Source organism: Pistacia vera, unplaced genomic scaffold, assembly GCF_008641045.1.
Source record: "Pistacia vera cultivar Batoury unplaced genomic scaffold, PisVer_v2 Contig423, whole genome shotgun sequence".
In the NCBI taxonomy this organism is placed as follows: domain Eukaryota; kingdom Viridiplantae; phylum Streptophyta; class Magnoliopsida; order Sapindales; family Anacardiaceae; genus Pistacia; species Pistacia vera.
This window is the reverse complement of record NW_022196250.1, coordinates 701,913-716,369: the sequence shown is the minus strand read 5'-3', so window position 1 is coordinate 716,369 and position 14,457 is coordinate 701,913. Positions and strand designations below refer to the sequence as shown.

Here is a 14,457-nt window from a genome sequence, read left to right as displayed (position 1 = left end):
TTTGTTTAGGCGTCATCCCTTCTTGTTTTAGAGGCATGCTTTTCCGGTCAGTTACGTTTAAGTTGTAATTCTTTATTCTTCGTAAAATTTCCATTTACCTAAAAAAATGCTAAAAGTATTTCAATTTTCATTTGAAATATGTTATATGGAACTAATTATTTTTAAGTACTCAAATTGAATAAGAGTATGCAATTAGGAAACATACTTAAATTGTACAGGCTCGTATGAAAATTATTTTTTTCAACAACTTTTTCATCAGATAATTCTCATCATATTCTCGTTTACGATTCATAATTTCCATCCAATTACAAAAATAATCATTCATAGACTCGGCCATTTTTCATCAATGAAGATACCCACCAGCATATCATGGGATCGTTGCTTTGTTTTTCTTAAGCATCCATTCCAGTTCACTCCTAATAAGAAGACTGCTTCCTGGATGATAAAGTCCCCAAGCCTTTGCACTACAAATGATACTACTGCATCAACCATACTTTGAAAGCTAGATTTTGAACTTGATTTGTATCTAAGTGTAGTTTGGCTTGGTTTAGAGGATCTAGGAATTGAAATTTGACTTTGCTTAAAGTTATTGGGGCAGCAAAGCTCCAGAAGAGGGACCCCTGGCAATAGCTTGCTGCTGGTTAGGGAGTTTTTGGCGGAGACTGGACTTGATTTGGATCAGTTTTTTGAATAAGGATCACAAATGCCTTGTATTATTATTATTATTATTATTATTATTTCTCTAAAGTGGTTAGATTTTAGATCTGAGTCTTCAGTTCCGGTAGCCTAAATTATGGTGTATTGCAAATAAAGGCATTATCTTGATGATATATATGATTGACTGACTCAGAAAAATAAAATTTAAAAAATTAAAAAATACTATACATATAAATTACATATAATTTTCTTTTTTAATAAAAAACCGACAGAGGAAAATTAAAAATAAAATAAATGTGACTTGACTTCGTTTGATAATAAAGTGAAGTAAAGTCACAATGATTTTCCAAGTAACAAGCTAGAAACTTCATTTTAGGAGAAATACATACATAGGTCAAAAAGCTGAAGCCATCTAAACCTTTCCATATAATTTCAAATTCTTGAAAAGTGATGTTTTTTACATTCACATTCACATTCACATTCTCTTTGTCATATGCGGAGCTACCCATCTAATCTCTGATTGGTTACTTTCTTGACTACGGCTACCCACACTATTTTGTAATGAAATCCCTAATTCTAAGCGTTGGATGAAAGATGTAATAATGGTGATTAGTTAACGAGATCGAGAGATTGAAATAGACGTGAGACTCGTGAGATTGTAAGTGTTTGTAGCTGTGAAAATGAAAAGGATGACCCTTTGAATTCTTTAAGACACAGAGTTTTCACAGTGAAAAAATTGCAGATAGATAGCTATATTTCAAAGAAAAAACGTAAAAGATGATGTGAACGGAATATGCATGGCCCCAGCTCTTTATTCTCTTAACCACCAATTGTCTTGTAGTAATAATTCTCTGTGATAGGCATTCTACTTTTGCAGCTCCGGTGCCATGTATGTGCTGTTCCTTTCAATCAATTTCTCTTTTCTCTTTTCTTAAAATTGTTGAGCCGTTAGTTTTAGTTTACGGTAAAGATATGATGTCATTCGTATGACTATCACATAAAATTCTTTCATATTTTCATTTTAGATCTGCTTCGTAGATGTTTTCCCTGAGCTACAACTTTGATTTCCTTAAATTGGAGGAGTGGCTAAGTAGATGAAGATGTTATACCAATACTTGGAGGCTTGCAGATCCCAAACATCAATCCCGCCCTTGCCGATTTTGAATGTTAAGATGTCAGAGTACCTATAAATAACTCAACCTACTTTTAATCCTGATCTGGTTCATTGATTATTAATTTTGTGTTAATAAATTCTCTTTCAGTTTTTTCTCTTAATCTCCTATGGCCTTCAAATTAAGTAACTTGGGAAGAAGTAAAAGATTCTATGAGCTCCTAAGTTGCCAAGGCTATTTTTTGGTGAAAGTCAAAAGCAAATTCATACCCAAAATAGATAATATCTTGATAGTAGATCAAGTGTTTCAATAATAATATTAGCCTGTACGAGTTTGAACCCAAAGCAAATAATATTTTGATTGATGGATGTTTTAGTAATAAAAATCAGCAAATTGTTCCTCTTCGTGAAGTTCTACAAAGAGGAAAATTACTTGAAATCCTACAATTTGATTTCTATGAATTGGATGAGTGGCCGGCAGATGATTTCCCTCGACTTGAAATTCTACAGTTTGATTTCTATGAATTGGAGGAGTGGCATGTAGATCAAGATGCAATGCCAATGCTTAGAGACTTGAAGATCCCAGAGATCTCCCAAGTTCAGAATTCCAGAAAGCTAGAAACTTCACTTTAGGAGAAACATATACATAGGTCAAAAAGCTGAAGAAACATATATTATATTTCATGTTCGCTTGTCTAAGAATATGATTAAAGGTCCTGAAGTTCTTAGATTTTGTTGGATATAAAATATTGTTCTTATGATATTTGAACATGGTATGCTAGTTATGCATCCTCTTAGTCGATCATTAATTTGAAATGTAGATGAAACTTCCCTATTGCTCATTATTCCAATTGTTTACACTGACAAATTTTAAGAGCAAAATATTATTATGGAACTTCTAAAGACAGATTGCAAAATCATATATTCAACAGAATGTTGGGCCGAATGTAAACCTAAGGTTGGCTTGGCTGGTAGGCTCAGAAAGTAGCTTGTCAAGTTTTCTTGATGTGGGCCTAATGCAGAAGTAGCAAGAAAAAAATGAGGAATAGTCTCTTGGTTCTGCAGATTTAACTTTGAAAACCATCTAGAAAACAAGGTTTTTATTGAAGTTGCAGAATTTATATATTCTATCGCTGTTTCATTATACTATTTATATTTATCGATGACCATGATTCTAAAGGAAACATGTACTTGCATATCTAACCTTAATTTTTTATTCTGTTTTGGGAGGTGAGATGACAATCAGCCAATCCTCGTTAACTTACAAAAAGAAAAAGAGGTAGTGACAACTTTTTGAAACCTCAGACAAAGGGATGAAAAGTAGAGTGCATTCTTGTAAACTAGGATTAATTATCCGCCGAGGGATAAATAAAGTAGAAAAAAATATGTATAAACAAATAATGGGATAGTGGAAAGTTCATAGCAAGATGTAGACAGAGTTTAGGTCCAGAAAGTTGTAGCTAACGGTTTTGAGATAAACCAGGCCTACTATGTTTGACTTAAAATGTTGATTTTCAAATTGATATCAGAGCAGCCTCTGTTTAGGTTCATATTAGCTGAATCCTGCAATTATGTTATGTTTCTAGAGATACAAATTACTAAGTTGGATTGTTTCCAGGTTTGGTGGCAATAATTATAGGCAGAGCTTTTGAAATGATTAATGAGGTATAGAATTGATTATAAGCTGATGGCATTGCCCTTCTTGATTGGCTGCTGAGAGTGCCATTATTTGTTCTAGAGATCATAGATGAATCATGCTTAATATGGTGCTCGTGTCATTATTACGAAGGCCAAAACCATAGAGCATAAGGCACTTGTTTACTCTTTACTCAAAAGATTTGCACTGCATAAATAAACCCATGAAGTTTGTGACAAAATAGTCGGTAGAATGCATGTGATATCTTTGCATATTTTAATTGCAATGCCCTTGCTTTTACGTTTGTTTACATTTTCTAGATTGAGTATGATGCTCACAAAGAATACCTTAGCATGTACTTCGCCAAGATTTAAAATTTATTGTTTTGTAGGAACCGAGGAGAGGAACTTTTTAAAATTATATTGCTCATAAAGAACTGTGAACTATGTTGCTTGTTCTTAGCTAAAGATGATACAAAGTAGTCCACAATCTTCTGGTGCTGATAGTCCACAATCTTCTGGTGCTGATTTCTTAAACAAGAGAAATGCTGGGAGAAAAGGCCAAAGTTTGGACTGGTTCTTAAGGTTACTTTTCGTTTCTTTATTTAACTTTTACATAATAATATGATTTCTCTGGACACATAGGATAACTTTGTATGTGATTGTGCACATATAAATATACAAATACATAGCTGTTTGCATATGTAGTTTGAAATGTGAATCATCCATTGCACCAGCAACCCTGACTATGTTACATTAAACAGTTGTAATATAAAATTTTCAGGCCTTGTCAGATGTCTTTGAACCTGTTAAGCTATTGAGCACAGATTTAATTAAACCATTAATAAAATACACTAATCTAGATTATGTTCTGAAATATAATATATGTTTCTCCAACTTTTCCATATTCTCAGAACATAGGAACTTTATAGAAATGGCCGACGCAAACCTGTGTCGATACCAGGAATAAGACCGATGCATTCAAACCTGTGAGAAGACATGAACAAAAATTGGAAAACAAATTCAGCTGAAACATTCAATATATTTGTTCAAAGCTGGACAAATTTGAGTTTGCGGTAAACTACTGATAATATCTTATTTCAAGCACTAAGAGTGAGCAGTGGATGTAGTTCTCGTGTGAAGACATGAAGATACAATTATGTTCTCGAATTTTTAAGTCTCAAGCACAATGACAAAATCTAGATAAAGCATAGGATAAATGTGAACGAAGCAATTAGATGTCGGTATAAGCTTTAAAAAGAAATTCTTGTACTCCAGCAGTACAGAGTGTAGTACCAGCATTAAAATTGCGGAATTATGGTGAAGTGCATTCAAAATTGTATTCATTCATTTGGTACAACAAAATGGTATTCGTGTAACTTAAAGAAGGATACTAATATTTCAATAAAAAAAATAGAAGTATAAAAATGAATCACATAAGACTTCAGCTTTTTGATAGGAAAATTCGTGTTTTTGAGCAAGTAATAAAGAAATTTGTCTTCTAAGACTCTAAAACACCGATGAACCAAATAGTCAAAGAAAAAATTAGTTGAGCAAAGATCTTTCAGCTTTGCAAAATTTGATTCCTTTTATTCAGTGACAGTTTAAAACTAGATGTCATCCAGATAGGAGTTTGAAAGTCTTGGTTACTAATAACCTTCCAGTCCAGAACTCACATGATTGCAGGATCAAGTTCCCATCTACTTCCATTTTCATAACCCATTTCAGTTAATGGTTTGTATTTAGTCACTGAACTAAATCCTGTGTCCACAATGAACACCCGCACCCATGCTTGTGACATCCTTATATACCCATTAGAATTTCAAAGTTAGGCCTGCTGACTAGAAATCTATTGGATGTTGCTTAATAGGAGATACAGAGTTGCCATAATATTCTAAAACAACAATCTTTAGTTACATAATGGATGAAGTGCCTTAAGTTATTGGTTCGATACACAAAAGTATTACCTTTTCTATCAAACCTGGGTAGCTGCCACGTATGTCTGGATCCAACCCACAAGATTCATCAGCTGTAAACGTGCGAACATTCATTTCATATACAACAAGATCTTTCTACAAATAATTTGAAATGTGTACCATTATCAGCTCACCATCAAAACACATATATGAGAAACAGAGAGAGAGGGAGACAGGTTTGCATTTTCAAATTTTAATCTCATAGAAAAATTTGTCAAAAAGAAAAAAGAATCTTCACACAACTGAAGACCTATGTAAATAGCATTAACAATAATCCAGTAAAATAGGTGTTTGTAATTTAAACAAAAATGGTTCCTGCCAATTAAACTAAAGTTGGCCCTCAGAATTTTCTCGATTGAGTTACCTTTTTCCAACTTTATTACAAATCTTAGAATATTGCAAACTCAATCCATGATATTGCAATGAACTGAAAGGGATAAATGCTAATAAAAATTTATATAACTGAAACCTAATCATTGAACATTAAAAAGCAAGATTAACATAACCCATAAACATAGATAGAGATATAAGATACCCATCAGCAATATGTGCATGTGCCAGATGTCTCCGGTTTTATTTACATGGGGATCCAAATGTAGCTCAATCATTCCACCATCCAAACTGTGTCCTCTGTAAATTTATTTCACCAAACAGCAATATGTAACACTTTAGAACTTCATGTCCACTAAGAAAAGATCTAATGGTTTCATTAACTTTGGATCAGAGCAATCCACCACAAGTATCAAGAAATGCCTATGCATTCATCAGAAATGTTAATACTTATGAAACAACTCTCTAGCCACTCTCTCCTTATTTTGTTACATTCATGTAAGATAGGATTCCATTCACTGTCAACACAAGGAAACCGTATATTTCATTCACTGTCAACAGAAGAAAACTAGCAAATGGTCGCACCACCAAATAATTACAAAATATTGTTTCAAAGGTATGCATAACCCACTTTCGCAATCTAACAGATAAAAGGAAAAGGATTTCACCTAATGGAAAGTGATAAACAAAGCGTGACTGCAGTACTTCATAATTAATATTACTTAAACCCAGCATAGCATCCATTTCTCCTCTCGCTGAACAAGTCTTAATTAGATGGGTATTATTTTTTACAGGTACTTTAGAGTTTTAGAGAAACCAAACGAAGAAGCAATCTAAATAGGAAAAGTTATAAATAATTAGAAAGGAAATATATACATATGGCTTCTTCACCAACTATACAAACCATATATAGGCAGCAATCTAAATAGGAACTTACCGATTCAAGTGTGAGAAATTATTGTTTGAGTGCCCAACTGGTTTGTTTGTGAGAGGCGTGAGGGGGGTTTGGATTGTTGGAGAGTGTTCGGAAGGCGATAACTTTACGATCTGGCATCAGATCGGGGTGATTTTTTTTTTTAAACCACACGGATTTGGACATAGGATACGATGGGCGGGTTCCAAAGGAGATTGGGGGCTTGTGACGAGCCCAAAAAATGAGTTTTTCAGGTAAAAAATAAACTTTTTCTTAAAATCAAATTTTCGAAGCTTATTTTTTCTTCAAGGACATAAATTAAAATTTCGATTCGACAAGCAAAACCATATCTCTCGTATCCAAATATGGTATTGGATGTAATTTTAGGATAATCGGAGTTATTTGAAATACAAATAACTGATACGTGTAATAAGGTAGGAGTAATCTGACAACTATGGTGTTGTCCAAGTGGTTCAGAGCTTTACTTAGATTTTGACTCCAAGGTCAGAGGTTCAAGTTGCAGATGCGCAAATTTTTATTATGCATGTAACTTTTTCATTGGCTGATATTTGCAAACAATGGCGCCCAAACACTGCCCACCAGCAAACACTGCCCACACTCCCACTACCACCACCGACATTGCCTACAACACCCATCACCACGTGCAACCACCAACCAACCCAGGGTGCTGTTGCTGCTACATTTTGGCAGGGGCGTTCAGGACGTCGAGGAACGATCTTCTCATAGGTCGTTGTTTTAATCTGATTTTTTGTATGGCGGTGGGGAAAAATGCAAGGAACGAAACGCAACAAGAACGAAGCGATTCGGACGAGCGGATTTTTTTTAATGATTTTTCAAAGATTAAAATTTGGAAAATCGTAAAAAATAAAATACTACTTATTTTGGGCCAGGGTCTGTTGCGTTGTATTTCTAAAATTTTCATTTGAATTGTGGTGTGCATAGTTGGAGTGAACGCCTTTAGTGTGCAGCAACAACCTCGCTTTCACGCACGATAGGGGTGTTCGGAACGATCTTTTCGTAGGTCATTGTTTTGATCTGATTTGTTGAATGGTGGTGGGGAAAAATGCAAGGAACGAAACGCAACAAGAATGGAGTGAGTCGGAGGAGCAGATTTTTTTTAATCATTTTTCGAAAGTTAAAACTTTGGAAAATCGTAAAAAATAAAATACTACGTATTTTCGGTCAGAGTCTGTTGCGTTGTGTTTTTAAAATCCCCATTTGAATTGTGGTGTGCAGAGTTGGGGTGCACGCTTTTAGCGTGCAACGGCAACCTCGCTTTCGCGCATGGTAGGGGCGTTTAGGACGTCTAGGGACGATCTTTTCATAGGTCGTCGTTTTGATTTGATTTTTTGCATGGTGGTGGGGAAAAATACAAGGAACAAAACGCAAAAAGAATGTAGTGATTCGGATGAACTTATCTTTTTTAATGATTTTTCGAAAGTTAAAATTTTGGAAAATCGTTAAAAATAAAATACTTTGGATTTTGAGCCGGTGTCTATTGCGTTGTGCTTCTAAAATCCCCATTTGAATTGTGGTGTGCAGAGTTGGGGTGCACGCTTTTGGTGTGCAGCAGCAACCTCACTTTCCGGCACGACACGGGTGTTCGAGACGTCGAGAGACGATCTTTTCGTAGGTCGTCATTTTGATCTGATTTTTTTGCATGCTGGTGGGGAAAAATGCAAGGAACAAAATGCAACAAGAACGGAGCGTTTCGGACAAGCGGATTATTTTTAATGATTTTTTGAAAACTTAAAACTTTTGAAAATCGTAAAAAATAAAATACTGCGCATTTTTTAAATCCCCATTTGAATTATGGTGTGCAGAGTTGGGGTGCACACTTTTGGTGTGCAGCGGCAACCTCGCTTTTGCGCACGATAGGGGCATTCAAGACATTGAGGGATGATCTTTTCGTAGGTCATCATTTTGATATGATTTTTTGTATGGTGGTTGGGAAAAATGCAAGGAACAAAACGCAAAAAGAATGGAGCGATTTGGATGAGCGGATTTTTTTTAATGATTTTTCAAAAATTAAAATTTTGAAAAATCGTGAAAAATAAAACACTGCACATTTTGGGCTGGGGTCTGTTGCGTTGTGCTTCTAAAATCCGCATTTGAATTGCGGTGTGCAGCGGCAACCTCGCTTCCGCGCACGGCGAGGGCGTTCAGGTTGATCTTTTCATAGGTCATCGTTTTGATCTGATTTTTTGCATGGTGGTGGGGAAAATTGCAAGGAACAAAACGCAAAGAGAATGGAGTGATTCGGACGAGAGGATTTTTTTTAATGATTTTTCGAAGATTAAAACTTTGAAAAATTGTAAAAAATAAAATACTACGCATTTTGGGCCGGGGTCTATTGTGTTGTGTTTCTAAAATCCCCATTTGAATTGTGGTGTATAGAGTTGGGGTCCACGCTTTTGGTGTGTGGCAGCAAACTCGCTTTCCCTCATAGTAGGAGCGTTCAGGATGTCGAGGGACAATCTTTTCGTAGGTTTTCATTTTGGTGTGATTCTTTGTATATTGGTGGGGAAAAATGCAAGGAACGAAATGCAATAAGAACAAAGTGATTCGAATGAGTGGGTTTTTTTTAATGATTTTTCGAAGATTAAAATTTTAAAAAATCGTAAAAAATAAAATACTATGCATTTTAGGTCGGACTCTGTTGCGTTTTGCTTCTAAAATCCCCATTTGAATTGTGGTGTGCAGAGTTGGGGTGCACGTTTTAGGTGTGGAGCAGCAACCTTTCTTTCCCACAAGGTAGGGGCGTTCGACACATCGAGGGACGATCTTTTCGTAGTTTTCATTTTGGTTTGATTATTTGTATGTTGGTGGGGAAGAATGCAAGGAACAAAATGCAATAAGAACGGAGTGATTCGGACGAGCGGATTTTTTTTAATGATTTTTCTAAAATTAAAATTTTGGAAAATCGTAAAAAGAAAATACTATACATTTTGGGTCGAGGGTCTTTTTCTTTGTACTTCTAAAATCCCCATATAAATTTTGGTGTGTAGAGTTGAGGTACACGCTTTTGGTGTAAAGCGGTAACCATGCTTTTGTGCACGGAAGGGGCATTTGGCACATCGAGGGACGATCTTTTCATAGGTTGTCGTTTTTATCTGATTTTTTGCATGGTGGTGGGGAAAAATGGAAGGAACAAAATGCAACAAAAAAGGATGATTCGGACGAGCTGATTTTTCGAATATTAAAAATTTGGAAAATCGTAAAAACTAAAATACTATGCATTTTGGGTCAGGGTCTATTGCGTTGTGCTTCTAAAATCCCCATTTGAATTATGGTGTGGATCTTTTTGTAGGTCGTCGTTTTGATCTGATTTTTTGCATGGGGGTGGGCAAAAATGCAAGGAACAAAACGCAAGCAGAATGGAGTGATTCAGACGAACGAATTTTTTTTAATGATTTTTTGAAGATTAAAATTTTGGAAAATTGTAAAAAATAAAATACTATGCATTTTGGGGCGGGTTCTATTGCGTTGTGCTTCTAAAATCCCCATGTGAGTTGTGGTTTGCAGAGTTTGGGTGCACGCTTTTGGTGTGCACCGGCAACATCGGGACGTCGAGGGACGATCTTTTTGGAGGCTGTCGTTTTTATCTGATTTTTTGCATGGTTGTGGGGAAAATGCAAGTAATGAAATGCAGCAAAAAGGAGCGATTCGGACGACTGGATTTTTTTTAATGATTTTTCGAAGATTAAAACTTTGGAAAATCATAAAAAATAAAATGCTACTCATTTAGGCCGAGGTCTATTGCATTGTGCTTCTAAAATCCTCATTTGAATTGTGGTGTGCAGAGTTGGGGTGCACGCTTTTGGTGTGCAGCTGCAACCTCGCTTTCAGGCACGGAAGGGGCGTTTAGGATGATCTTTTTGCTGGTCGTCGTTTTGATCTGATTTTTTTCATGGTGGTGGAGAAAAATGCAAGGAACAAAACGCAATAACAACGAGGCTATTCGGACAAGCGGATTTTTTTTAATGATTTTTCAAAAATTAAAAATTATGAAAATCGTAAAAAATAAAATACTACGCATTTTGGGTCGGGGTCTATTGCGTTGTTCTTCTAAAATCCCTATTTGAATTGTGGTGTATAGAGTTGGGGTGCACGCTTTTGGTGTGCAGCGACAACCTCGCTTTCGCGTACGGTAGGGGCGTTCAGGACGTCGAGGGACGATCTTTTCGTAGGTCGTAATTTTGATCTGATTTTTTTGCATGGTGGTGGGGAAAAATGCAAGGAACGAAACACAACAAGAACGGAGCGATTCGGACAAGCGGATTATTTTTAATGATTTTTCGAAGATTAAAACTTTTGAAAATCGTGAAAAATAAAATACTATGCATTTTTGGCTGAGGTCTGTTGCGTTGTGCTTCTAAAATCCTCATTTGAATTGTGGTGTACAGAGTTGGGGTGCATGTTTTGGGTGTGGAGCAGCAACCTTTCTTTTGCACATGATAGGGGCGTTCGACACATTGAGGGACGATCTTTTCGTAGGTTTTCATTTTGGTTTGATTCTTTGTATGTTGGTGGGAAAAATGCAAGGAACGAAACGCAATAAGAACAAAGTGATTCGAATGAGTGAGTTTTTTTAATGATTTTTCGAATATTAAAATTTTGGAAAATCGTAAAAAATAAAATACTGTGCATTTTAGGTCGGAGTCTATTGTGTTTTGCTTCTAAAATCCCCATTTGAATTGTGGTGTATAGAGTTGGGGTGCACGTTTTGGGTGTGGAGCAGCAAGCTTTCTTTCGCACATAACAGGGGCGTTCGACACATCGAGGGACGATCTTTTCATAGGTTTTCATTTTGGTCTGATTCTTTGTATGTTGGTGGGGAAAAATGCAAGGAACGAAACGCAACAAAAACGGAGCGATTCGGATTAGATGATTTTTTTTAATGATTTTTTGAAAATTAAAATTTTGGAAAATCGTAAAAAATAAAATACTATGCATTTTGAGTTGGGGGTCTTTTGCGTTGTACTTCTAAAATCCCCAAAAGCGGTAACCATGCTTTTGCGCACGGAAGGGGCGTTCGACACATCGAGGGACGATCTTTTCTTAGGTTGTCGTTTTTATCTGATTTTTTGCATGGTGGTGGAGAAAAATGCAAGGAACGAAACGCAACAAAAACGGATGATTCGGATTGGCTGATTTTTTTAATGATTTTTCGAATATGAAAACTTAGGAAAATCGTAAAAACTAAAATACTATGCATTTTGGGTTGGGGTTTGTTGCGTTGTGCTTTTAAAATCCCCATTTGAATTATGGTGTGCAGAGTTTGGGTGCCCGCTTTTGTTGTGCAGCGGAAACCTCGCTTTCGCTCATGGGAGGGTCGTTCGGGACGTCCAGGGACGATCTTTTCGTAGGTCGTTGTTTTGATCTGATTTTTTGCATGGGGGTGGGGAAGAATGCAAGGAACGAAATGCAACAAGAATGGAGCGATTCGGATGAGCGTATTTTTTTTAATGATTTTTCAAAAATTAAAATTTTGGAAAATCGTTAAAAATAAAATACTATGCATTTTGGGTGGGGGGTCTTTCGTGTTGTACTTCTAAAATCCCCATATGAATTTTGGTGTGTAGAGTTGGGGTACATGCTTTAGGTGTAGAGCGGTAACCATGCTTTTGCGCATAGAAGGGGCGTTCGGCACATCGAGGGACGATCTTTTCGTAGGTGATGCGTTGTTACTACAACATGCAATATGTAGCAAGTATACTGGTCACTGAAGTAATAGAGTGATGAGTGAGTATCGTTCCCACGAGGATTGTTCACTAAGCACTAAGTTTCCTACTGTTCTCAAGTTGGAGCAATTGAATTCTCTTGGATTAATGGGAGCAATTTAAACTAAGACTAAAACACAATTTAGTAAACTAAAATTTAACTATGAACGCAAGATGTAAACCATAGATAAAATCAATTCAAACAAACGGGTAGGGTTTTGACTTCATTCGGACTCTATGGGTTAAACCTAAAGAATTAAACTAAATTCATATTCACATGCAGTGATTGTAAATTGAATTCTCTCAAGTGTCAAACATATCTTCTCAGGCTATGTTTTCTTACTCTTCCCTATTAACCTTCCGCACCCAACAAATTGAAGGTAAATAAATCTAAGCTTATTAAGCACAAGAATCCTATAATGATTTCATTGGTTCTTGAATCTATCTCTAGCATCCAATACTACAATGGTGATTACCCAAGAAGCCTAACATGATTCATTTCTCAATCTCATCATGTTCATCACATATAAACAGTAAATTCAGAGTAAACACACAATCAAAGCAAAATCATATGAAAAGAAAACAATCTATTACTTAACCCATGAAATTCCGAATTACAATCAAAACCCTAACCCAAAATAGGTTAGTTCATGGCTAAATCAACAATACAAACAAAAGAAACGAAAATACCGAAGTTCAACATAATGCAAACAAGAGAAAAGAAAAGAAATCTCCCCAATTGACGAATCCACTGGTCTTATCTCGAATCTTCACCCTCTTTAGATCTAAGTTCGCCCAATATGAATCTAAGAAATTGTAAACAGCTCAAAACCCTACTCGAAAACGAACCTCTGGCAAAAAGACTAAGTGTTTCTTTTATACCTCGCCCAAAATCCTAAGAAAACACTAAAAAGTAAAACTGTGCGTTTTACAAAAACTGGAAAATGCAGACTTCGCCGCGGCAAAGAAGGAATCTCGCCGCGGCGACAAAAGAAGCTGAATCTGGTGCGTGACTGGCTCATTTTGTCGTGGCGAAGAACAACCTTCGCCGCAGCAAACCTGAAGAATTCTAAAATTACAGAGTTGCCCTCCGCTTGCTTCTTTGCTTGAATCTTCGATCTTCGATGCTCTCCCTTGGGAAAAGGCTTCATCGTGCTTGACTCTGCTTCAGAACTCTCCCAACTTCTGAGATCCACTTACTTCTGAGTCCAGAAATTCCAATTCCATCTTTATTCGCTCAAATTGCCCATTTTAACCTGAAACACAAAATGTAAGGAATTAAGTGTAATAGCTACTACTACTCAAATACTCATAATAAAATACATATAAAATAATATAAAGAAATTGGGCCCAAAATTTTCTTTTATTAAATATATACATATATTCTTTTACAAACATATACATTTTTTTACACAAACTTATAATGTATACAAAAGATACTAAAACATGGTGGATAGTGTAACCGCTTCCTCTCGTGTGTCGACGTCCATCTGACTGTGTCCTCACCTGGATCCTGCAAAACATAGGAAAACAACGGGGTGAGCACTAAAATAATGCTCAGTAAGTAAATCCTCTACTCATCTATCCCCGTAACTCTCTCTCTCTAATTCTTTCCTTACAACTCCTCATTCAATTTCTCTTTGGGTACTTCTCTCTCTCTTTCTCTTTCTCTTTCTCTAAGAACTCTTTTCTAGTAACTCTTTCGTAAGTCACGGCCCCATCTTACCGGGGGCACGACCGGGACTCGCTCCCACTCTACGTGACCTCTACTCATTCTAGCCGATCGGACTCGATTATGCATGGATTCGGAACCCTTGGCCATGTGAGTATATAATCTCTCTCTCGGGTACTAGGGTATAGCCCTCATCCGCATGCACTCTCACGGGCTACACGCCGCTCTCTCAATGCGGTGTACATGCGGGAATACTCTACCCATTACTCACGGGTTCCTCATCGCACAACCTACTCTATTCTCTTTCTCTTAACTCTTAAAGTAGCTTATACTCACATTCTCTACTATATCTCAAGCTACTTCTTACTACTTAAGTGCATAAACAATTGTGTATAGCTAGCTCATGCTCACTAATGCAC

General features: G+C 36.4%; 1 long non-coding RNA gene across 2 annotated transcripts; it reads right to left on the bottom strand.

Moving 5' to 3' along the window:
- Window positions 1-4,123: 4,123 nt before the first annotated feature.
- LOC116142959 lies at window positions 4,124-6,902 on the bottom strand. Of its 2 annotated transcripts, none has more exons than XR_004130067.1 (4): window positions 6,647-6,902; window positions 5,915-6,009; window positions 5,371-5,475; window positions 4,124-4,390 (listed from the first exon to the last, which is right to left on the bottom strand). It is a non-coding gene; the product is annotated as an uncharacterized LOC116142959 (long non-coding RNA). The 2 variants fall into 2 exon arrangements; XR_004130068.1 differs by having other exon boundaries at window positions 5,371-5,432.
- Between the last annotated feature and the right edge of the window lie 7,555 nt (window positions 6,903-14,457).